Here is a 25,310-nt window from a genome sequence, read left to right as displayed (position 1 = left end):
ACACACACACACACACACCCCACCCTCCCACCTTGGGCCTTTGCTTACACTGTGCTCCTGAAGCCACTTTCTTCTCACATGCAAATGTCTGCTTCTACCTACCCACCAATGCCAATTCAAGCAGGTCCTCCATGATCTCTGGCTTTCATCCTGCAAGCTGGAAGTAATCTGTCAGTCTTACAAACTCCATCCCCTTGGCGACTCTTCTTTCTTCTCCTACAATCACTTTCTGATGTGCATGTTTAATTGTCGGTTGTGGAGTGTGTTTCCAAAGATTTCCACAATGATATCTCCAATCCCCCAGGCTCTTTCGCAATGGCCTTGACGCTCCCTCCACAAGAGGCAGAGGTGTTTGTTTCCTCTCCCCTTGAATCGGACCTGACCTTGTGATTGCTTTCACCAATCAAGGCAGCACAAGTGATGTCCTTACATTTCCAGGTTTGGAAATTAAGAGAGAATGCAGCTTCTGCTTGTATGCTCTGGGAGAAGTCAGCTGCTATGTAAGAAGGCCAATACCTAAGACCACCATACTGTAAGAAAGCCCATGTTGGTCGCACGGGGCGGCCACATGGAGACTGAAATGCCGGATCAGCCCCTGTGTACCAACCACCCAGCAGAAGCACCAGGTACATGAGTAAAATGATCCATCTTGGACATTCCAGTGCAGGCACATACTACTTGGAGTGAAGATCAGTGGTTCTCACCAAGCACTGCCCAAAGGGCAGAATCACGAGCAAATAAATGATTGCTATTGTATTAAGCTGCTGAGTTTGGGAGTGGCTTGCAATGCAGCCAGGGATAGCCAAAGTATTTGCCTTGATTAGCTAAGAGTGTGGACGGTCTTGGGTGTCAGCTGGCCAGGGTCAACGTCCTGGATCAGCCACTTACTAGCACTGAGACCTCGAGTAAGGGCCCAGATAAACACAATAGCAGTGTGTTGTTTGATTTCTTCGTTCAGCCAGTGTGTTTCAGAGCCTTCTCTGGTCCTGGGCTGTGCGCAATAGTTTGCATTTGACACAGATGAATATTACCACTCAAGATCCCAGACTTCTCCCACAATCTTAGGGTTCCTGGGCAGAACCCAACCCTCTTCATGAATCACGCTGCCTTTTAAGAGCAATGACAATAGTTTGCCGTGACTTAGGGAAATAAAAGTATTTTATCATCTTATAAGTTCAGTTTAAAGGCAGAGTGTCCTTGTCAAAGGAAAAGCATATCTCATTTTCCTTAATAAGTAATCAGTTTAGACTGATTAAATTATATGTCCATACAATTGTTGAAAAATAATGAGGAATTACCTATATACAAATACAGGAAGATCTCCCAAAATACACTTTTAAGTGAACAAAAAATGAACTGTGTGGTGTGAGTAAATGATCCAGTTTGTATAAAAATAAGGAGCTATAAGTATATTTGTGTTCATCATAATTGAAAGAAGAGTACGCAGAAACAGAGGACTGACCTTTGGGAATCAGGAGTGGAGGGCGCACTGAATTTCAGACTTTGCCATATACTATTTGGCTTCTTTGTTCTGCCGTGACTGTGTTTTACTTTCATAATTTTTTTTTGAGACGGAGTCTCGCTCTGTCGCACAGGCTGGAGCATTCAGTGGCGTGATCTCGGCTCACTGCAAGCTCCGCCTCCCGGGTTCACGCCATTCTCCTGCCTCAGCCTCCCAAGTAGCTGGGACTACAGGCACCCGCCACCTCGCCCGGCTAGTTTTTTGTATTTTTTAGTAGAGACAGGGTTTCACCGTGTTAGCCAGGATGGTCTCGTACTTTCATAATTTTAAAAACTATTTTTAAAAAATCCCACCACCTTCATAACATCGCCCCAGTAATACCTGTGTGGGACAAAAATGTCTTCTGCTCCTTATTCTGAAATTTGAATTTGGTTAGTTCAAAGTGGAATTTGGTTATTTGGAGTTTGGTTCAGGAGGAGATGGCTGTTTTCTGTATTTGTTTCCTGTGATTGCTCTACAAACTACCACAGAGTGGTGCCTTACAACACCAAAGTCTATTCTTCAAAGTTCTGGAGGCCAGAAGTATACAATCAACTTCGCTGGGCTGAAACCAAGGTGTCTACAGGCCATACTCCCTCCAGAGGGGAGAATCCAGGCCTTGGCTCTTCCATCGGCTGGCAGCTTTGGCAATTGTGGCTCTTGGCTGCACCATGATTTGCAAAGGCTGAACCTTTGCAAATCTCTGTATCTTAGTGCGTTTGAGCTGCTATAAAAAAATACCACAGACTGAGCAGCTAATAAACAACAGAAATTTATTTCTCACAGTTCTGGAGGCTGGGAAATCTTAGATCAAAAACGCCAGTAGATTCAGTCTCTGGTGAGGGCCTGTTTCCTCGTTCATAGATGGTCATCCTCACATGGTGGAAGGGGCAAGGGAGCTCTCTGGGGCCTCTTGAAAAAGGCACTAGTCCCATTCATGAGGACCCTGCCTCATAACCTAATCACTTCCCACTTCCCACAAGCCCCACCTCCTAAAACCATCACATTAGGGTTAAGTTTCAATATGTGAACGTGTGTGTGTTGGGGAGGGCAGGGGGGCACAAACATTCAGTCTGTAACACTCTGCCTCTACCTTTACATCACCTTCTCCTCTTCTGTACGTAGTTAAATATCTGTTTCTTTCTTATAGGGATACATGTGATTGCCTTTAGGGTCTACCAGGTAATGCAGCATGATCTCCCCATCTCAAGACCCTTGACTTAATCACATCTGTGAAGAGCCTTTTTCCAAATCAAGTAGCATGCACAGGTTCCAGGGATTGGGACAGAAACGTCTTTGTCGGGGGAGGTGGTATTTGTCTACCTACCATAGGAGGTGGTATTTGTCTACCTACCATATCTTCTATTTGGACCAGAATACAGGACCAAATGCATGCATAAAGTCATTCATGAATTCCACAGATATTTAAGTGCCTGTTCTATGCAGAAACTGCAAAAGCCCAACCCCTGAGTTTTGAAAAGAGCTTGATCATCCTAGCAGGGACTGAGCACAAGCGAACCATTGCAAATTGGCCCCCTCCCACACACTTCCTAAAAGGAGGTAGCATCCAGCTCTAGAGGGGCCAGGGAAGGGATGTCTGACTGCCACAGACAGGCTCCCCAGCCCTTCCTAGCACAACAGAAGGTGGGGAAGCCGAGGAAGGCACAATAGCTCATCTGGGCTTTCCCGGGGCTGTTCACTCACTTCCAGTCTAGTGAGAGTTTATATACTCAGTCTGCTTTTAAAGGGCGCCAGTAATACCCCAGCCTCCCTTCACAGGGTTGCTGAACCTACCTGCTCCATCCTGCAATGCTGGCTGATGCCAAGGACTTTGGTCTAAAAGTCACAAGTACTCAGGGCTGACATCCTCATCCTGCTTTCATTTCATCTGAAAAATCATTGCACAAGCCAGCACTTTTTTGTGGGGATAAAAAAAGATATATATATATATACACATACATATAAATGCAAGCTCTGAAAGGGGTCTTTATTATCTGCGTAGCGACAGTTTGCTATAAATAAAATCACTCTGTTTTGCTATTTTACGGTTAATAGCTCAACATTCTCACAACAACATTGGCCTTGTTGGCATCCTGGTTCCTTGTCTGCAATGAGCCTGAATGATTCCACAACCTTTCTCTGAATGTGAATTAAGTGCACAGGGTTTTAAACAAAAGAAATTTTGCCTCTTACCACACATTCATATGCAAAGTAATCAGAGCTGCAGCATTTGTGCCCATGAATTTCTCATCTCTGGTCGAATATCTGATCTTCATTTTCGTCAATTATGCCAAATTAGTAGGATTTATTCTGGGATTGTATTGTTTGCAGTCTGGTCCTATGACCCCAGGCCTCTCCTGACACCTGCCCAATGTGAAAAGCACATAATTGGTGCTAACATGTCTCATTACTAAGGGCGTGCCCCCACTGGGCTTGACATGCATCAGACAGACACACAATCTGAATATAGAATGGGTCATTTTTTCCCATTCTGTAGTGAGCAAACTAAGGCACAGCTCTAGTTAGGAGTTTGTCAAGATCCGACAGTGAGTCGGTGGAAAATGAAGGAGAATGTGTTTTGGAAATGGCTGTGGCTGCTTTAAACTTCCAGCCACATTTCCCTCCCTCCCTCATAGGATTCAAAAAGTGAACCTTATCAAGAACAAGACCTTCCACGTTGGATAACAAGTGGCTTTCCCAGAGACTGGAAGGGGTGAGCAAGTATGATGGGCAGCTGATGGATGGACAGATGTTTGAGAGTCCCGAGTAATGATGATGAAATCCTAGGATAGGTGGAGGGGTGCAGGCTGAAGGCTCCGGTCACGAATTTCCATGTTGTGAAGGCAGAGAAGGTGCAAAGTCAGTGGAAACTTGCATGCTTAAGAGTACATCACACCAGGGAGAGATTTCTAGTTCTCTTCTTTCCTGGATGTTACTTACTGATGTATGCAATTTAATAAAATGAGCTGGCTTCTTAAGACACAAACCTTGACTGCTACACCCTGGCCCTTCTCTCTCCCCTCCCTATTGTCATTTCCACTTCTAGGTCAGTGGCTCCTGAATAGCTTCCAGCCTTGCCAGTCATGCCATGGCCCACATCAGTTTCAACAACATGGATCAGACTAGAAACATCTTTCTGTGCAAGCCAACCTTCCTGCCCAGGTTTTCCATTTCCCTCAGTGGCAGCACCATTGTTACCCCACATGTTCATGAGATTCAAGTCACTCTCTCCTCTGCATATATGCAGCATCCATATGTCCCGGAGTTTCTGCAAACAGCCCTGCTTTCAAACCTTCTGTTTTAGTGTCTGACTATGTGTCAATGCTTGTATCTTGATTTTGGACTGAGAAGACAAAAAGACATAGTGACTATACCTGTCAATAAGCTGGCACGGCGGTCTTGTCTTCCTTCCTTATGCCTCCCAATCTGAATTTATTTCCAGTTACCAGTGCAGGAGTTCCTGTTCTCACAACTGGATTTTGTAATAACATCAGCCCCCTCCATTTTGCTTTTCATGAGTCCATCAAATAGATCCTGCAAACATAATTGCCCTTTATTCTCTCAGCAAAAGAACCCCAAAACACAAAAAGCAAAACAAAAAAACCCCAAAAATCCACCGTACCTTTCCCCTCCCAACCAGATGAATTCACCCTCGTTATCTCGGGGCTTCCTTCTCTAAAGCCTTCCATCTGCTGCAGCCCCCACAGACCTTTACCTCCCTGAAACAATGTGACACTCAGTTTTAGTTTTAGAACTTAACTTCCAACATTCTAAGCTGCTTTATTATTTGTCATCTCTCAAAAGAGATTTTAAGACCCCTAAAGAAGCACAGCTCTTTAGCTGTTTTTGGACACCTTTCGTCATGGGAAGCTGATTTCGGGCAAATTGTAAGTATTCAACAATTATCTTTTAAATGAGATGGGATTGGATAGCTTAGTATGTGAAATGAGTGTCTCTCATAAACCAGTTCCCTTTACATGTACAGCTATTTAAACAATATCATTATTTCCCAGAACAAAAATGACCACATGATAAATAAGGCTTTATAAAAAACATGGACAAGGTTGTCTTGCTTTAGAATAAAGGTGGGGAAAAAAAAAACAAAAAAAAAACACACTTTGGGGGCTGTTTGCATTTTATATGTAAACAGTGACATCTGCTGGTGAACACGCACAGCACTGACACGGCACCTTGAAGTGGATTCAGGGTTCAGAAGCACGAATTTCATTCATTCATTTCATCACCGTCCTCTCAGAGACACCCAAAGGCCTCTTGTGAGACCCCAGAGTCAGGTCATGTCCGCATACTCAATGATGATGGATGTGTTATTCTGGGAAATCATGTAATTTAATTAAGACAGTGCATCGATAATTAAAATGATTCTCCCTTTATCGGTTTCATTAGCCCAGTTTTAACTTTTAATAGTCTTCCCTTATGATACATTTTCCCCTTGGAAGATTCCTGCCTGGCTTCCCTAGGGGAAGTGCTTAAAAGCATCAATCTCATCATAGTTCAGCAATCAGGAGATAATTTTGTTCCCTAATTCTGTTTTTCCAGCATGTTTGTAAACAATGCCATCAGGGATAAAAGTGTTTGAAGCTGAAGCTGGGGCTGCCATCCAAATGTGGAAAGCGTGCCAGAGGACTATCTTTCCCAGCCCCGCTGCATCCTGCACGCCACAGAGACGAAGCTCAGCTCCGGGATCAGGTAAATATCAAGAGCCACGCAGCAGCATGCCTTCCATTCACAGCAGAATAACGGGTGGTTTTCTTGGCCAACCTGGCTACACGGGAGAAAGCCAAGCAACACCATTGATTTAAGCCCCAGGGAAAACCAAAAATCTCTGGCCACCTCAGGTTATAAATCTGGCATCAGATGTTAGAACCTTGTATGAAAACAGAGACTACTAGGTTTTGCTGTCACTTGAAAGGAATAGCCCAGAGAAAAGCCTGACTCTAAAGAAGTGCTGTCCCAGGCTCAGGACCCCACAACGACTACATGCCTGGGCCGGGAACTGCGGGGAAGGCAGCCCAGAATGGTCACATCTCACTCTGCAGCCCCCTCAACGGACAAGGACACCTCCTGTCAGGTTCTGAGTTCTAGTCATTCTTCCTTGTCTCTGAGAGCTGTCCCTCTTTTCATACCATTTCCACGGCCACCCCTGGTTCAGCCTCAGGTGCCTCGGAGGACTCCCTGGCCAGGCCCCATGGGCACACTCTACACACACGATTGAACAAGACCTCTAAACAAGACCGCAAAGCAGGCCCGTTTCCTTCAGGTGACTGACGTGGGAACTCAGGCTGAGAGCGACAGACCAAGCAGACACCGCTAAAAAGCTGAGCCAGGACTCCAGCCAGGATCTGCCTGACTTTAAGTAACATGCGTTTCCCACTAAACCCGTGTCATGGCTTTCCCCAGCTCTCAAAGCTTCAATGACCCCACTGCCTACTGAATTCAGTCCCAGGGGCTGAGCCTTCCGTGCCCTGCCCTGCCCTACTCTTCAGCCTTGCCCAGCTCTTCCCCTCCACGAACATCCCTAAGTCCTCCCCACACTCGAGACTCCCCAGGAGTGTCCCTTTGCTCATCTGCAGTGTCCTTTCTACCAGCCCATCTGCCCTTTCCAAGTCTTGCTCACTCACCAATACTTCTGTGACCCCCCGGCAGAGAGAGCAAATTCTCTGCTAAACCCTTACACTTCCACCGCACTTACCTCAGAGTTCTTTACACAGAGGGTCTCCCCCTGCTAGACTGAGCCACCTTGCAGGAAGAGCCTGTGCCTGGATTTTCACATCTTTGTATGTCCTTCCATCCTTAGCAAAGGCACCTGGAATTTAATCAAAATCACCAAATATGTGTTGGACGGATGAATAGGTGGACAGATTTTAAATAAATAAAGTATTTATCTAGGCTGTTACCTCTCAGGATGCAGGAAAACGTATTTGATTTATAGACATATAGTGTTGTTGGTGATGGCTATTGACTGAACGTTTGCAATCCCTCGAAATTCATGTTCAAATCCTCATCCTCCATGTGATGGTTTTAGAAGGTGGGCCTTTGGGGAGGTGATTAAGTCATCAGGGTGCAGATCTCATGAATGGGATGAGTGCCCTTGTGACAGGGACTCAGAGAGCTCTCTGGCTGCCTTTCCGCCTCGTGAGGATGCAATGACAAGGCAACCACCCGCAGCCAGAAGAGGGCCCTCACCGGAACCCAAGCCAGCTGGCCCCTGGTCGTGGCCTTCCAGCCTCCAGAACTGTGGGAAGTGGATGTCTGCTGTTTGTGAGCCCCCCAGTCTACAGTGTTCTGTTACAGCCGCCCGAGCTGACTACCACAGTGATATTACCAATGATGGCAAAACACCAAACAGTACATGGTGATCACTCAGAGTTCCTTCATTGCCAGATATAGAAACGACTTTTCAAATTCCAGCTATAATCCTCCCAAACCTCAACTGAGGAAATGAATCATTATCACCAACTGCAAAACTCGCTGTTACCCTGCAGCAATGAGAAAGAGGGCCTTTCTCCTGTAGACCTTCCCCTAGGTGGGCCTGGGCACACTTCCTTTCCTCCCAGCCTCCTGGGGCCTTCTAAACTGCCTCTCCACTGACAGAACTAGCAGCAGACGAGCCTGGGGAGGCTCCCCTAACCTCTTGTAAGGAGAAATTATTTTTCATTTCCTTGAAGGTTTGAGCCCAGGCAGGCTGGCCGTACTCCGTCCCCACACAGCAATCCCAGCACACCTCACCTAGGAGACAGGGTGGGGCAGAGAGAGATGGGGGCTGCTGGGGCAGGAGGGCTGGCCCAGCCCCAGCAGGGTAACTGCCCTGGAGAACACACACACCGCAGAGCCCCAGCCCCACTCCCAGGATCCATCCTGACCCTGTCCAGTGAAGACTCAACCAAGACTTCATCCTCAGAGAAGAAATCGTAAAGGAATTCCTTGACATGCTCCCCTTCTCTAATCTGGTATTAACAAATGGCATGATGGACTAAATGAAGAGAGGAGGAAAGGGAGAAGTAAATAAACTCCAGGTTTTGTGGACGTCAAATTTTAAGAAAGCAAATGAGAACTGAGTTCAATAATGACCCCGGTCATTCTTTAGCAAGGCAGGAGGAAGAGTGAAATAGCCTGGATCTTCAAACATCCCCAATTCAAGGGACAAAATTCCATCGTGCACTCCCTAACCAGTGAATTCAGCTATAGGCATCGTAGTCGTATCAGTCACAGGGTTGAAGGCTCTTGCTGTCAGAAGGGCTTGGCTGTGTGTGTGTGTGTGTGTGTGTGTGTGTGTGTGTGTTTCTCCTGGACAATATGAAGTGTGTTCTGCCTGGTTCAGCTTCTTCACCTGTTTCCCATCTCAGAGAAGAGGTAGTTTCTCCAAGACTGGTCCTTGGAATTTTGTGATGCAGAATCAGCAAAAGGGCAGAGAAAGCTGAGACTGAGGGCTAGAGGAGGAGGGGAGGACTAAGAAAAAACCTGAACAGGAGTGGAGAGAGAAAACAGTCCCTCCACAGAGAAAGAGTAGGAGGGGTGAGGAGCGAGGATGCTGACAATCACAGCCCAAGAAAAGTAGAAAAATAGGAACCAAGCAGTGGGGGAAAAGGGAGTCAGGTCAAATGGGTTTCCCATGATCTGTAGATTGGTTCTTCTCTGTGCTTTTCAGTTAAATCAGACTGGCATTTCCTCTTAAATTTGTATTTGCTATTAGGTCTGCTGTTCTTTGAATATGACTCTTTAGAGAGATGGAGCGGCGTGGGTCTTCAGCTCATAAGATTTTCTCAGTCCTAGTCCTGTCCTTTTGTCTTACAGCTGAGGAAATGCCAGCTCAGAGACATAAAATCACTGGCCTCAGTATGCACCACAATTTACAGCTGAACTTTGATTCCTCTGCCTGTTAGTCCAATGTAGATTCCACTACCCCATGCTAAAAATATACTTGTTCCTAAACATGCTCCCAGCCACATCCGTCCCCACCTCGACATGCCTCCTTATGCTGTAAGTCTTCCTGGAAAGCTAAACAACCTCACACTCTTCAGTAAAGAGCATTTACATGTCTGAAGAGAAAGTACCCCACCACGACAGAAAACGTTCCCAAAATGAACTCAGTTCTGGGGCTGGAAGCTGGGATGCATGCAGGTGGATCAAAGGCAGAACCTTACCTTGAGGAGACACTTGGTGAAGTTAGAAGGGACAGATACTGGGCTTTAAAGGGCCACGTGTCTGAGCAGGACTCACATTCCATCCAACAGATGGCAGTAGCCACATAGTTTTTTAAATAAGCACATAGAAGTCCAATGTTCAGAAGAAAACAGAATTAGTGAAATGAGATGTAAAATCTTTCTGTCCTCACCAAAAACCAAGTTACCACTCCTATTGAATTAACATGAAACTCAAACAACAACAACAGAACCCATCTACACAAACACTGGTAGATGCAATCAATTAACAGCCCACTAACGACATGCTACTGATTACAAATTATAACTAGCAATTGCTTTGTGTCTTGTTGTTATTAGCAAGATGAAAGAGGATTAATAATTGCTCTAGTATGTTGGGTTTAACTAACTTAAGTGAGTGGTGGAATATGCTTTCCGTTTTCCACATACCAACACGCTTGAAGGAAAAAATAATGGAACCTCTTGGTTGCTAACAATCGTTTAACCCCCACCTCATTCTTAGAATTCTTCACACTTCTGAACATGACTTCTATTCTAGTTTTCAAATTGAGAAAGCACCTATATTAAAAAGCAGTGCTTCTCTCCCCATTTGGGATTACACTTAAATGTATAAGGTAGAGAGAAGTCTAACAGAGACGATAATCGATGTCAGTTGTAATTGTATTCTGCTGTCAAATACATAGTAAAATATGAGCTTCTTTTTGTGGGACTGCATTAAAAATACATTTCTTGAGCTCCTTTTCTTGCCCATTCTATTTTTATTCCCCCTTTTTTCCTTGGCTCTTCCTATCCATGATTTTCTGCATATCTAATATCATCACGCAGAGGAAAAAGCACTGCCTGCACCTGTCCACCAGCAAGGGGACATTGCTTTGCATAAACAGAGGGGCAGGCACCTCAGGGGACTCGCAGAAGTGCTGGATATTTTGAAGTACTTGAGGAAAACACAATGATGCCTGTCAAACACCTCAGGAACTGCTAGCTCCAGGTAAATCGGTTTTAACATTAGGTTGCTAAATTTCCTTCCATGACGTCATATCTTTGCAAAGCTTGGTTTTTGGTGACTGCTGTGACAGCTGTGGGGGAAAAGGTGATATGTCCTATCCGCTTCCAAGGTTTTATATATTGCTAGTGCCCAACTGATGCACCTACATACTATTAGTAAGTATTGTGGTTATTTAATAATACAATAAAATATGATTTACTTCTTTCAATTTGTACATATTATTTTTTACCCAGCTACTAAGTTGTTAGGACATAAATACTTATTAAGGTAGTTGGACCCAACAAGGTCATAAACAGAATTATGAGGTATTTCTTGTGGCCTCAGGGCCCTGTGAATAAGATTACTAAGACATTAGGGTGCTGTGAACTGAAAATGTTTAGGAACCGCTGAACTAAACCATTCACAGGGGTGAGCTGGTTTATTCCTCTCAAACATCTTACAGTCATTTCAAGGCTGGGCATGATCACTCACAACTGTAATCCCAGCACTTAGGGAAACTGAGGTGAGAGGATTGCTTGAGGCCAGGAGTTCGAGACCAGCCTGAGAAATGTTGTGAGACCACAGTCTCCACACACAAAAAGTAAAAATCAGCTGGATGTGATGGTGCACGCCTGTAGTCCTAGCTACTTGGGGAGCTGAGGCAGGAAGATTGCTTGAGCTGAGGAGGTTGAGGCTGCAATGAGCCATGAGATTGCACCACTGTACTCTAGCCTGGGCCACAGAGTGAGACCCTACCTCAAAAAGTTAATTAATTAATTAAAAATCATTTCAAAGTATGAACCATGAATGTAAATAACTGATATAAAAATCTGCAAAGAATGAATCAGAAATAAAAGAAAAGAGCTTGGGTTTAAATCTTGCCTGCCCCACCAACTGGGTGAGTTCAGGTGACCTGTCTGAAACTCGGTTTTCCTCTCCTTTGTGTAGGTTAGTGGAGATAAGGTCTTAGCACCTAAGATCCTTCCTGGTACTTGCAAATGCACAGTAAGTGGTAGCAATTATGATTTCTAAATCAGACATGACCCATACAAGCATTTCCTTCCTGGAGAGGAGGGGTCTTAAGCTGGGGAGTCCAGTGCAAAATAAAAATATGAGGATCTTTGTTCCAAAACTAGTAAGAATTTCAAGATGGTGTCAGCAGAGCTGAGCAGCTGTGGGAGCCTACGTGAAGTTGCTCCCGCTCTTGCCAATTTTCTCAGGGTTTTCCAGCTCAAATGAGTCTTTCCTCCTGCGCCGAATCTTCATACTCTTATCACCTGTGCCAAATAATTACTCACCGACTATTATCCTGGTCCCCAGTCAACTGTAGCAATATGTAATATCATCATATTCACCACTAGCGGCAGGGTGACATTCTCTTTCCCAAGTGGATTGTGTCCGTCTGTTTGTGTTCCTATGGAGGAATGCCTAATGGCTGGGTCATTGATAAAGAGAAGAGGTTTACCTGGCTCACAGTTCTGCAGGATGTACAGGAAGAGTGATGCCAGCATCTGATTCTGATGAGGGCCTCAGGAAGCTTCCATTTGTGGCAGAAGGGAAAAGGGAGCAGGCACATCACATGGCAAGAGCGGGAGCAAGAGAGAGAGAAGGGGCAGGTCCCCTCAGACTCTTTTAAACAACCGGATTGTGCATGAACTAACTGAGCAATAACTCACTTATCACCAGGAGGATGGTATTAAACCGTTCATGAGGGATTTGCCCCCATGATGCAATCACTTCCCACCTGGGCCCACCTACTACATCAGGAATCACATTTCAACATGAGACTGCAAAGAACATCCAAACCATATTACAGATGATCGCATCCTTGTGGGCAAGAGACTGTAAAGAGTGCTGACTCCTTTTCTACCCCACAGCCTCCAGGCACTGCTGGCACATATTAGATGCTCAACAAATACCTGTTGGCTAAATAATTGATGGGAGGGTGATATGGCTGTGTAGTTGTTAGCACCTTACTACCATATTCTCCAGGTTGTAAAGGCTGTGAGTGGCAGACTGAAAGCACGCCAGGTAATCTCTGTAGCGGGCATACTAAAGAAACTAAGAGGCCATCACACGAGTGGGTGTGTTCACCCTCTGTGTGTGTGTGTATTTCATTTTCCTTTATTTATGGTTTCTGATATTGATACACTTTATTTTTGGAAGAGGTTTAGGTTCACAGTAAAGTGAAGCAGAAAGTACAGAGAGTTCCTATATACCCTCTGTCCCCACACATGCACAGACTCCCCAACTACCAACATTCCCCATCAGGATGGTACATTTGTTACTACTGTTGAAATGGTATTGACACATCATCACCCAAAGTCCATAGTTTACATTAAGATTCACTCTTGGTGTTTAATACGGGTTTTGATAGGTGTATAATGACACATATCTACCATTATAATATCAGACAGAATAGTTTCATTGCCCTGAAAATCCTCTGTGCTCTACCTGTTCATCTCTCTCTCCCCCAAATCCCTAGCATTAACTTTTACCATCTCCCTAGTTTATCCTTTTCCAGAATGTCACATACTTGGAATCATACATATAAAGGCTTTCGAATTGGCTTCTTTCACTTAGCAATATGCGTTTAAGTTTCCTGCATATCTTTTCATAGGTTGATAGCTCATTTATTTTTAGTGCTAAATAATATCCCACTGTATGAATGTCCCACGGTTCATTTATCCGTTCACCTATTGAAGGACATCTTGGTTGCTTCCAAGTGTTGGCAATTATGAATGAAGCTGCAGGTTTTTGTGTGGACGTCAGTTTTCATCTCCTTTGGATGAACGTCAAAGAACACAACTACAAAGAATACAACTGCTGGTAAGGGTATGTTTATTGTTTAAAGGACTGGCCAAACTGTCTTCCAAAGTGGCTGTACCATTTTGCATTGTCACCCATCGTGAACGAGAGTCCCTGTTGTTCCCCATCCTCACTAGCATTTGATGGTGTCAGAGCTGTGGAATTCAGCCCTTCTAATGTATGCAGTGATATCTCATTGTTTTTTAATCTGCATTTCCCTGATGGCATCTTGTGGAGCGTCTTTTCATAGGCTTAATTGACATCTGTATCTCTTCTTTGGTAAAGTATCTGTTAAGGTCTTTGGCCCATTGTTTAATCCAGTAGTTTATTTTTTTTCTTAGCCTAGCTACAGAGGCTTATCAATTTTATTGATCTTTTCAAAGAACCAGCTTATAATTTTGTCGATTTTCTCTACTGATTTTGTTTCCAATTTTATTGATTTCTACTGTAATTTTGTTATTTCTTATCTTCTGCTTACTTTGGATTTAATTTGTTCTTCTTTTGCTAGTTTCCTAAAGTGGACTGTGAACTTCATAGGAGCTTCTCTGTTGCCCCCAGTCCCTTAGGTAGGACAGGATGGTTACAGGTAACTGGAGTTGTGTATTTCCCCTTCCCCTGGGTAAGTTACGTTCTGATAAAAACCCAGCATTTAGGCTCTAATAAAATAGTTTCTCCTGAGGGTAGGCCTTGTAATAAGAAGGATGCTCTGGCATATTTCCAAGTAGTTGCTTTTCTCCTCCCCTTGAGAGAAGCATAAGGGAATTTTTCTCTGATCTTTGCTTTGAGAATCTGGGAGAGTGCCTGTAGTTATACCTCATAGAAGTATAAGAGCCCTTCTATACCTGGGTCTTCCTGGAATTTTTAACTCCCATCTTTTCCACACTCAACCTCTGGCAATGTGTCAGTTACAGTTCAGCTTTTCCCACGCTGGCGATGGCGCCCATGGAGGTTTCTGCTCTAGAGTTTCTGCTGTTTAGAGCAGATTCATTGTACCCACATGTCTGTCTCTCCAATTTTGGGGACAGCAGCTTACCCTGTGTCCTCACTTTTCTGATGGCTCTAAGAAGAACCGTTGATTTTTCAGTGTGTCAGTTTTTTGAATTGTTATTAGGATACAGTGACAGCTTCAAAGCTCCTTTTGCACTGAAGTGAAAACTGGAAGTCCTGTGTTCTCTTTTAAACACTGGCACACTCTAATAAAAACAATTTAATGACCGTTGACCCCGTTCACAAATTTCCACTGCCTCAAATTGCCCTATATGTGCGGGAGTAGTCTTCAGACAGCCCAGTCCACACATAGGACGGGCATTGACCAAACTTCAGCAACTCGGAAACTCTACCCTAAGAATTGGGCCAGACAGAGTCAATCTTCCCCAGTAGATCATCTTCCACCTCCTTGTGAAGATCAAAAAACAGACATTAATCTCCAGATAGAAAAAAAGAATGAATCAGAAAGAAAAGAGATGCAAGACAGAGAGCAAGGATGAGTTTTTTGCTCCTGGGTAGAGTCACAAGCCTGGTCTCTAGCCGAGCATCCTTTTAATAGACTCCTCTTTTCCACTTAGCTTCCCCAAGAAAATGTCTCTTTCTGTTTGCCATCAATAAGTCACTCAGTGCGAGTGACTCTGTCCATAAACTCTAGTGGGGATGAACACCACATTTCCATATCTCCTGAGCTCCTGGAAAGTAATCTGTCACCAGGGTGGCGCCAAGGTCCAGAATTTTACCTAGAGCCCAGTCAACAAGGAAGAGCCCGTTGCCAAGGCCAGGGAAGACAGAGTAGCCACATCTCAGCACTCCAGAGAGCACAAATTGTGGTAAAGTCAATGAGAGTGGTATCCTCAGATTTTTCCAACTAAGGATTCAGCATGAAATAAACTATGCCCAGGAATAAGCAAAAAGACTGTTTGCTGGGAGAGAAAACCAGATCTGGAAGGAAACAAGAAAGTACCACCCAGCTAGGAGAGGATACACGTCAAAAACAGCCCTGAGGGTAAGGGACTACATATGCCTTTCTTTTGGCTGTGTCTGCAAAGAGGACAGATGTGTCATAGAAGACTACAGCCAAGAAGAGAACTGCAAGGAATAACAAGGAGTCTAAGGAATCTTGGGATTCAAGAGAGGTCCAGGAAACTACAAAAAGGCTATAGAGTGGAATCTCTTAGTCTCACAAAAGTCTAGGCTCTGTCTGCTCTGTTTCTCCTCCCAGATCAGACAGCTTCAGCCAAGAAAGCGATAGAGGAGGAGGTCAGAACAACATCCTAGTGATGCCACCATGCAGCCTGTTGGATTTGGTCACCTTCAACTCAACCACAAAGTGGCAGGACATTTAATTTAAATATTCATTTGTGCTTAGTCATCTTATGGTATTCCCTTTCTGTTTCAGGAGGCAGAGGGGCTCTTAATCATCAAAAATTTTTCTGGTTGGCAGACAGAAACTACTGAAAGATTCTTCCAGTTTTCATGACCCACATAGTCATTGAAGGGGTCATTCTTGTTTTCTGGGTGGAGGCAGAGGCAGAGAGGAAAGATCATGTATTAGTACTTCATTCCTTTTTAAATACCAAATAATATTCCACTGTATGACTATACCTCATTTTGTTTATCCATACATCACTTGATGGATATTTGAGTTGTTTCCATAAATCATTATGCTTTTTACATTGATACGCAAGTTTTGTGTGGATATTTTATTTTCATTTTCTGGTGTACATACATGAGAGTAGAATTGATGGATCATATGAAAACTCTATAATTAACATCTGAGCTACTGCCAAACTGTTCTCTCCACCATTTAAAATCATGCCAGCAATATATGAGGATTCCAATTCCTCCACATCCTTGCCAATACTTATTAATGTTTACTTTCTAAATTTCAGCCAACCTAGTGGGCAGTTTGCTCATTGAAAATTTGATTTGCATTTCCCTAATGAAAAATGAATAATAACATTGAAAATCATTTAATATGTTTATTGGTAATCATGTATCTTCTTTGGAAAAAATGTATAGACAAAACTTTTCCGCATTAAAAAATATGGGTTGTCTATTAGTTGAGCTATAAGAGTTCTTTATATATTCTTGACACAAGCCCTTTATCAGACATATCATTTCAAATATTTTCTCCTATTCTGCAGGAGAATCACATCACTTTCTTGATGGTATCCCTGGAAGCACAAAATACGATATTTTGAGAAAGTCCTATTTAGTTTCTTTGGTTGCTTGTGCTTTTTGGTGTCATACCTAAAAAATCACTGCCTAACTTAAGGTCATAAATATTTACTTCTCTATTTCTTCTCAGTTTTATAATTTTAGCTCTTACATTTATGTCTATGATCAATTTTGAATTAGGTTTTGTATATGGCATGTTGTACAGGTTAAACTTTTATTTTTTGCCATGGACATCCAGTTTTCCCAACACCATTTGTTGGAAAGACTTTTATTTTACCCACTAAATTTTCTTGGCATCATGATTAAAATCATTTGATCATAAAATGAAGATTTATTTTAGATGATCAATTCTGTCCCATTGATTCATATGTCTGTCTTTATGAGAATGCCATGCTGTCTTGATTACCATAGTTTTGTAGAACATTTTGAAACTGGAAAGTGTAAGTTCTCCAAATTTGTTCTTCTTTTTCAAGATTATTTTGGGTCTTCTGGCTCTCTTGTATTTCCTTATGACTTTAGGATAAGCTTGTCAATTTCTGTCCAAAAGAGGTAGCTAGGATTTTGATGGAGACTACATTGAACCTACAAATCAATTTGGGAAATATTGCTGTCTTAGCAATGTTAAGTCTTTCAATCTGTGAACATGGAGTGCTTCTTCATCTATTTAAGTTTGTCTTAATTCCTTTCAATGACAATTTTTAGTTTGCAGTGTACAAGTCTCAAACTTGTATACTTCTTTAAATTTATCCTAAATTATTTCATCTTTTTAATTCTATTAGAATAGAATTGTTTTCTTAATTTCATTTTCATATTGGTCATAAAATGCCTAGAAATACAATTGATTGTTGTATATTGTCCCGGTATCCTGCAAAGTAGGAGAACTTGTTTACTAGTTCTAATAGCTTTTAAAAGATATTATTTCTAGCATTTTCATATCATCTAGAATAGAAATAGTTTTACTTCTTTCTGTCTACTCTGAAAGCATTTTATTTCTCTTTCTTGCTTGATTGCCCAGGCTAGAATTTCCAGTACAATGTTGAATAGAAATGGTGAGAGTAAACATCCTTGTTTTGTTCATGATCTTATATGAAAAGTATTCTGTCTTTCACCATTAAGTATGATATTACTTGTGAGTTTTTCATAGGCTTCTTTATTTGGAAGAGGAATTTGTGTCCTCTTTGTTGAGTGTTTTTTTAAAGAAAGGCTGTCGGATTTTGTCCAATGTTTTTTCTGTGTCTATTCAAATTATCATGTGATTTTTGTTCTTTATTTTATTAACATGGTATATTAAGTTGATTGATTTTTTAATGTTAAGCCAACATTTATCCTGGGGAAATTCCCATGTGGTCATGGTCATTTTTATTCTTTTTATATATTCTGGATGTGAATTGCTAGTATTTTATTCAGAATTTTTGTGTCAATATTCACAATGGATATCAGTCTGTAGTTTTCTTATGCTGTCTTTGTCTGGTTTTAGTACTGGGGGTAATATTGTCCTTATAGGCTAAGTGGGTAAGTTCCTTCCCACTTTGAAAGAGTTGGGGGGATGGGTATTCTATTTTTTGAAAGAGTATGTAGGAGATGAGTATTCATTTGTGCATAATTGGTAGAATTTGCCATAATTGGTAGAAGAAGCCACATGGGCCTAGAATTTCCTTTGTGAGAAGTTTTCAAATTATTAACTCAATATCTGTACTTTTTAATAGATCTATTTACATTTTCTATTTCTTCCTGAGTCAATTTTAGCACTTGGCATCCTTATAGGACTTTGTCCATTTTATCCAGGTTATCTAATTTGTCAGCACACAGTTTTTTTGTTTTGTTTTGTTTTGTTTTGTTTTCGAGATGGAGTTCCGCTCTTGTTGCCCAGGCTGGAGTGTAATGGCACGATCTCAGCTCACCACAACCTCCGCCTCCCAGGTTCAAGCAATTCTCCTGCCTCAGTCTCCTGAGTAGCTGGAATTACAGGCATGTGCCACCACACTCAACTAATTTTGTATTTTTAGTAGAGACAGGGTTTCTCCATGTTGGTCAGGCTGGTCTCAAACTCCCAACCTCAGATGATCCACCTCCCAAAGTGCTGGGATTACAGACATGAGCCACTGCACCAGGCCTGGCATAGTTTTTATAGTTTCCCTTATAATCTTTTTATTTCTGTGAGATTGGTTTTGATTTTAAGACTTGAGTCTTCTCTTTATTTTTCCTGCATAGTCTACCTAATGCTTTATATACTTAATGGTCAATTAGGTCTATTTGTATCACAGTGTTGTTAAAATGTTCTATTTCCTTAATATTCAGCCTATTTGTTCTATCTACTATTGAAAGTGAGATAGATATTGAAGTTTCCAATCATTGCTGAATTGTCTATTTCTCCCTTCTGTCAGTTTGCTTCATGTATTTTAAAATTTGTGTTGTTAGGTACAGATATGTTTATTATTATTGTGTTTCCCAGTGGGATCACTACCACTTTGTCACTATCCTTTATGATTAGTAACAAGTCTTGTCTTAAAAACTATTTTTCTTGATATTGGTATAGACACTTCAGCTCTATTTTGACTACTACTTGCATCGTATTCCTTTGTCCATCATTTTACTTTTAATGTATTTGGTTTTCTAATCTAAACTGCATCTCTTATAGACAGAATAGAATTGTATAATATTATTTATTCTGCCGGTCTCTGTCTTTTGCCTGAAGTATTAATTAATCATTTATATTTGATGTAGTTACTGATAAGGTAAGATTTATGTCTGCCATCTTTCTACTTGTTTTCCACATGCTTTATGTGGTTTCTGTCCCTGTACATGCCCATTAACATCTTCTTACAGTAATACATATTTCTAGTGTACAACTTTAATTTCTTTGTTGTTCATTTTACTATGTATTTTGAGGTATTTTGAGTGATTAATAACATAATAACCATATCATTCATATTAAACTAACTTAATTTTAATGGTGTTCAAAAGCTTCATTTAAATATAGCTCCTTTCTCCTTTAATTGTGCATCATGGAAACTATATACATTATAAGCTTATCAACAAAGTTTTATAATTATTGCTATATGGAGTTGTCTTTTAAATCGGAAAGTAAAGTGTTACAAACTCATGTTGATTCAAGTTACTAATAAATATCACTTAATTTCAGCCTGCAACACTTCCTTCAGTGTTTCTTGGGGGGCAGGTCCACTACCACAGAACTTTCTCAGTTTCGATTTTTGGGTTTTTTTTTTTGAGACAGAGTCTTGCTCTGTTGCCCAGGTGGGAGTGCAGTGGTGTGATCTCAGGTCACTGCAACTTCTGCCCTGCAGGTTCAAGTGATTCTCCTGCCTCAGCCTCCCTAGTAGCTGGGACTACAGGTGCCTGCCACCACACCCAGTTAACTTTTAGTAGAGATGGGGTTTCATCATGTCGGCCAGGCTGGTCTCGAACTCCTGACCTCAAGTGATCCTCCCACCTCAGCCTTCTGAAGTGCTAGGATTACAGGCATGAGGCACCACACCCACCCGGCCTCAGTTTTTAAAAATCTACAGTTGCTTTAATTTATCCTTCATACATAAAGGATAGTTTTGCTGGATATAGAATTCTTGATTGACCTTCTTTTTCTTTTGGCACTTTGAATACGTCATGAGAATCATGGCATTCTCATTTCTATGATTTTTTAATGGAAAGCTAGCTATTAATCTTATTATAGACCACTTGCATGTAATGAGTCATTTTTCTCTGTCTTCAGGATTCTTTATTTGTCTTTTAACAGTTTTGCCTATTATATGTGTAAGTGTAGATTTCTTTCAGTTTATCTAATTTGATATTCTTGGATATGAACATAAATGCTTCCATCAAAATTGGGATGTTTTGGGCATTGTTTTCCTCAAGCATTCCTTCTCCTCCTTTTTCTCACCTCTCTCATTCCTGGACTACCTTTATGGGTACGTTGGTATGCTTGAAGGTGTCCCATAGGTATTTATGACTCTTAATTTTTCTTCATTATTTTATATTTCTGTTTCCCAGGCTGGAAAATCTGAATTGACCTATTTTCAAATTCATTGATTGTTTCTTCTGTAACCTTAAATTTTCTGTTGAAATCCTCTAAGAAATTTTACATTTCATTATGATAGTTTTATTTATTTATTTTTAATTTAATTTTTTTTTTTGAGACAGAGTCTTGCTCTGTCATCCAGGCTGGAGTGCAATGGTGTGATTTCGGCTCACGGCAACCTCTGCCTCCCAGCTTCAAGCAATTCTCCTGCCTCGGCCTGCCGAGTAGGTGGCATTATAGACACCCGACACCATGCCTGGCTAATTTTTTGTATTTTTAGTAGAGATGGGGTTTCACCATGTTGGCCAGGCTGGTCTCGAACTCCTAATCTCAGGTAATCCACCTGCCTTGGCCTCCTAAAGTTCTGGGATTACAGGCATCAGCCCCTGCACCCGGCCTTATTATGATAGTTTTAGCTCTACAGTTGCCATTTGATTCTTTTATTATTCTCCAGATGGAAATTAAGAGAAATAAACTGAAAAATGGAAAATCTGGGGTGAAGTTTAACGTGGAGGGACTCTCACAATGACCTCACAGTTTTTATTCTCCGGCTTGGCCAAAATGTAAATGGAAGTGGATGTGTCAGCCTCTTCACTCCATTCTCTGGCCAACTGTCCCTTTTTTAGTCCTGAAGGGGAAGACTCATTTCCTTCCTCAGCTTACTTCTTCCTGTCTGTGAGTCTGTTTCCTTTGAAAATGGTAAACTTTTTGTTAGCAAATGCTAAATGTTAGCAAAAGTGTTTCTTTCCCACACTTGAATCTTCAGTGCCTAGGCCACTGCCCAGTAAACACTAGCTGCTCAACAAATTTTTATTAAATAAAATGCATTAAAATTTTACCACCAGAATAGTAGGTTGACAATCCCTATAAATCTACCTTTCCATCAGAGCAATAAACACAGTAGCCAACATTGTCAAAATCAGTTATTTAAGAGATCTTGAAATTAACCAAATGTTTACAGTAATCTGAGGAGAGTTTGTTCCAGAAAAACTGCAGAGAGTGGGAAAGAACAGAGGGTTCATGGCATTGTAACATAATTTAGCCCCATATCCCTCTGTCTAGCTATACAATAGGCTTGAAAACTATCTGGAGAATAATGCAATTCTTAAAAAGTCTACAGTATGTCTTGATTAGAACAGCAGAAAAAGACCAATATGTACAGATGAAAAAACTATTCTGTCGCTAGATTTAGGGACACTGAGACGTGAAGAATAAAAATAGGTGATAGGAGGCAGAAAATCAAGCTACAAAGAGAAAAAAGATAATAGGCTGGATGCTACAGGTGTTTCCTTAATAGAAAAGGGTGCTTAGGGACAGCCATGGATGGATAATTGGTTTCAGGGGTTTAACTAGCCACAGGTCTCTGTATTTACATGATTCAGGGGGTGTATGAGTCATTCTAATTTCATTTTAAAGGGATTTCACTTTCACCAATTCAATATTGTAAAAATACACAGATTCCTTCCTCACGATTTGACAGAAAGTATTTCTGCATCTTTATTAAATGACCAGAAGATCTTTTCCTCAGTAATAAATTGTATTAAGAGCATTGGAGAAAGTATCAAGGCCACCTTAATCTGAGAAACATTATCCGGCAATAACACAAGTGCTGTGATATTACCTAAATGTCCTCAGCAGAAACTCAATTTCCTTCCTCTAGGAGGTATTCAGTTTCCTTGCTTGTGGCCTTGTTCACACCCAGAGGCTGTATTATGGTCTGGTTCAAGTTAAGCTGATTTCATTACTGGCCTATGGAGATCTCAATACAAGGCTATAAGATGGAGACAGAAATTTACAGAAGAATGACAAATAAATGCAAAATCTATGAACAAATAATTTGGAGTTAAGCACAAAGCCACCAAGTCAATAATCCTTAGTGTTAGAATCCATCCTGGAGGTGCAGACAGAAAGGAAGCTTTTCTCTGGCAATTGAAAATGTCCAGATCCCCACGATTCTCTTAACGGTAAACACTCTATATCACAAATGTCCTCACAGACCACCCAGGTACTCTGGGTGACTTTGACAGATGCTGTCAAACTAAACTGTGGTTTCTCATTTCCCTAGAGTAAAGCCCCAACTGTTAACGTGTAACAAGAGGATACAAGCTGAATTACTAAAATGTTTAATGAATGCAATTTTTAAGATATGTGGTTTTATACATTTCTAGTACTCTCCAGAGCCAACAAAATTTGCCTCTTCATTTTCTCCTTTAAGCAAAATTCACTGCAGGATAGGCTAGGTGATGCTGTGGTGACAAACAACTCCCCAAATCTCTGCAATTCACATACAAAGTTTCCTGCTCACGCACATAATATGCCCTCCAAGATCTGCAGGGATTCTGCTTACTTTGAGCTGTCTCCGTTCTTACTCTGGGACTCTGAGATGTGGGTTGATGGAACAGCTACCGTCTGAAACATTGTCAGTGATGATGACACAGGAAAGAGGGTGGAGCGAAGGTTCTCCTGGCTCTCAAAGCTTTCACCTATAAGTGATACTCTTTCCTGCTTGCATTTCATTACCCATATGAGATATATGGATAAGCCAAATTGGAGGCCTTGGGTGTTGGAGAACAATAGCACAGCCAGCCCAGCACACACACCCTGTTACACATTATATTCTGTGCTTCACGCTGGAGCTACAGCTATGCAACTACAGCCAGACTTGGTCTTACCTCCATAGGTCCACAATCTAGGGAAAACACAAACAAGGGACCCCTCAGTGCTGAGATTCCCCACCTGCCTGGTGGGTGGGCAGAGCCAGCAGAAGGATGCCACTATGACAAGTCGCCCAGCCCAGGAAACCTCTTCATACCCAATGGCCTGAGATTCCCATCCTATTCCAAGAGACACTTGATAGCCCAGCCTGGGAGAACCTGTTCCATTCCTCAAGCAGCACCAGCAGGGAGTGGGATTCCCAGCCCTCACAGATAAACAAACACCAAAATCTCTGAAATATAACTGATTTAGAACCACAGCCCACAAAAGTAATCCAGGACCTGAGTGCTGAACCTAAACAGAGTGACTGCCTGCTAAAATTAAAAAAAAAAAATTAATAGAATCCAGAGTTTCTTCATATAATAGACAAAATGTTCTGGATACAATAAAATATCACCCATTTTGCCAAAAACCAAGAAAATCACAATTTGGATAAGAAAAGACAGTCAACAGTCAGTGACATCAACACTGAGATGAATAAGATTTGGAATTATCTGATGAAGATTTTAAAACAGTTTCAATAAAAATGCTTCAACAATCAATTATAAACTCAGTTAAACAAATAAAAACAATTTTAAAAATCTCAGCAAAGAAACAAGTTACACAAAAGAACCAAATGGAAATTAGAGAACTAAGAAATATAATAACAGAAACTTAAAAAAACAACTTCTTAGATGGGTTTATTTGTGGAATGGAGATAACAGAGGATAGAATCACTGAACTTGAGGATATAATTTGCCTAATTTGAGTAACCAATCTAAACAATCAGAAAATATCCTTAATAAATATTAAGGATATTCTCAGGGACCTGTGGCACTGTAAAACAGATCTAACATTTCTGTCATCAGAGTCTCAGATGAAGAGAAGAAAAGAGAGTAACGCTGAAAGAAGGAGTAGACTGAAAACTTCCCAAGTGTGACAACACACACAAACCTATGGATTTGAAAATCTGAGTGAATCCCAAATATGATAAGCCCCAGGAAATCCATACCAAAGACAAAGAAAAAACAGTTTGAAAGAAACTAGAGAAAAATGACAAATCACCCGTAGGGGAAGAATGATTGAAATGACAGTAGATTTCTCATCTGAAACAGTGGAACCCAGAAGGAAATGGCACAACATTTTTCAAGTATTTGAAGTGAAAAGAAAATTCAACCACAAATTTTATGTCTGGGAACACTATCCTTCAGGAATGGAGAGAAAATAAAGACATTCTCAAATGAAAGAAAAATTTGTGCCTAGCAGACCTATCCTTAAAGATTGGATAATTTATCAAACAGCAAGGAACTGATAAGAGGGAATCCTGAAGCATCAGAACAGAAGAAGAAACAACAGAAATGAAAATATGGAAGCCGGGCACGGTGGCACATGCCTGTAGTCTCAGCTACTCACGAGGCTGAGGCAGGTCAAGTCTGCGGTGAGCTATGATTGCGCCACTGGACTCCAGCCTGGGTGACAGAACAAGACTGTCTCTAAAAAAAATTTTTTTTTTAAGAAATAAAAATATGAGCACATGCAAAAGACTATCCTTCTTACGGTTTTTCTAAATCACATTTGATGATTGAAACACCATAAAATACTCAAGCCGGCCAGGCATGGTGGCTCATGCCTATAATCCCAGCATTTTGGGAGGCCAAGGTGGGAGGATCACTTGAGCCCATGAGTTCCAGACCAATGGGGACAACATGGCAAGATCTTTGTTCCCACTAAAAACAAGCTATACAAAGAAATACATTCAAAACACAAAGACACTAACAATGTATCAAGGTAGAATCCAAAACAATTATTCAAATAACCTAAGGAAGGTAAGAAAATAAACAGAGGAACAAGAACCAGAGAAATCAAACAGAAAACAAATAATTAGAAAGGTAGACTTAAGCATCAACATATAAATACTTATCCATATCAGTAATTTAAACA

At 41.4% G+C, this 25,310-nt stretch overlaps 1 long non-coding RNA gene across 1 annotated transcript; it reads left to right on the top strand.

The window, feature by feature from the left end:
* The first annotated feature begins 6,058 nt into the window (after nt 1–6,058).
* On the top strand, nt 6,059–24,911 carry LOC108535963 (uncharacterized). The gene is made up of 3 exons (XR_001887377.1): nt 6,059–6,208; nt 10,507–10,669; nt 22,891–24,911. It is a non-coding gene; the product is annotated as an uncharacterized LOC108535963 (long non-coding RNA).
* Nucleotides 24,912–25,310: the final 399 nt, after the last annotated feature.

This window comes from Rhinopithecus bieti, unplaced genomic scaffold (genome assembly GCF_001698545.2).
Source record: "Rhinopithecus bieti isolate Rb0 unplaced genomic scaffold, ASM169854v2 scaffold_13247, whole genome shotgun sequence".
NCBI classification, from domain to species: domain Eukaryota; kingdom Metazoa; phylum Chordata; class Mammalia; order Primates; family Cercopithecidae; genus Rhinopithecus; species Rhinopithecus bieti.
The sequence above is the reverse complement of the archived record's forward strand: the minus strand, read 5'-3'. Positions and strand labels throughout refer to the sequence as shown.